Below are 1,213 nucleotides of genomic sequence, written 5' to 3' on the forward strand. Positions count from 1 at the left end.
CCCCCAACACACACACTCCCTTGTCTCTGTGTTGTGAGCCTGAGCTGCAGGCTCAAGTCCGCCTGGCTGTTTGTATTTATTGCTTTAACAAATTTATTCATTTGAAAAGGCCGAGCTGGAATGAGGTTAGTGGCCGCGGGCTATAGGACCCTGCGCCTCCTGCTGAGTTTTGATATGAAAGTAATTATTTTCCCACTGGCTGCTGCGGGTCTCGAGGCAATTTTTTTTCCTTAGCGCCCCCTTCTTCTTCCTCTTCTTCTCCCCTCCTTTCCTTTCAGCCCAAAGGGTTATTAGACATTACCGATTTCCAGTGATATGGAATCACATAAACTTCCTACAATAATAGAATTAGCATGAAAGGCAGGGGTGTCAAATTGAAATGGGAAAATAATAGCCGCGCCAGCTGCACCGTGTGCGCGCGCGCGCACGGTGTGCGTGAGGGCGCATAAAGTCTATTGAGGAAGAGGAGGAGGAGATGGTGGTGGGAGATTCGTGGGGCGGAATTTTCATGAGCTGCCGCGGCTGAGGAGGAGGAGGAGGAGGGGGAGATGGTGGTGGGAGATTCGTGGGGCGGAATTTTCATGAGCTGCCGCGGCTGTCAGACGGCCCTTGTAGTCAGCTATATTAAGATAGATGTTCGATGATATCCCTCATTGTTCTGTCGCTTATATTGATGTTGCGGTGTTATCGCCCTATTGATCATGTGTCGCACATAATAGGACAGGCGCGCGCGCCCGCCTGCCTGCCTGCCTGCCTGCGCCTTGTATTTTTTTCTTTCCTTTTTTCTTTCTTTCTTTTTTTTCCTCTACAAAAGCTTCTGGGCCCCTCGTCATTTGTTCTAATAGGACTGAGATTCCCTCTGGGGGTGGTGGGGACAGATAAAGATATAGAAAAGAAAAGAGGAGCAGTGATGTGCGTTAATAGTTGTTTTTTTTTTTTAAGATGCAAAGGAGGATTATAGCGGACACTAGCCCTGCTTAGAAATAAAAATAAAATGAAAAAAAGTGCCTTGCGTAAAGTGTAAACGCCATCAATTTCCCCGGAAACTGAAATCCCAATTATTAAAACCATTAATTCTGGAGCCCACCACCACCACCATCCGAAGCCCCCCCTCATTGAGGAGCTGTGCTGACAGCCCGGCTAAATATCTCCGATCCCTCCCGGTCACCTCAGACTTTATTTGCAAATAAATTGAGGGGGTGGGGGGTGGGGG

Source organism: Austrofundulus limnaeus, unplaced genomic scaffold (assembly GCF_001266775.1).
Source record: "Austrofundulus limnaeus strain Quisiro unplaced genomic scaffold, Austrofundulus_limnaeus-1.0 Scaffold135, whole genome shotgun sequence".
Classification (NCBI taxonomy): domain Eukaryota; kingdom Metazoa; phylum Chordata; class Actinopteri; order Cyprinodontiformes; family Rivulidae; genus Austrofundulus; species Austrofundulus limnaeus.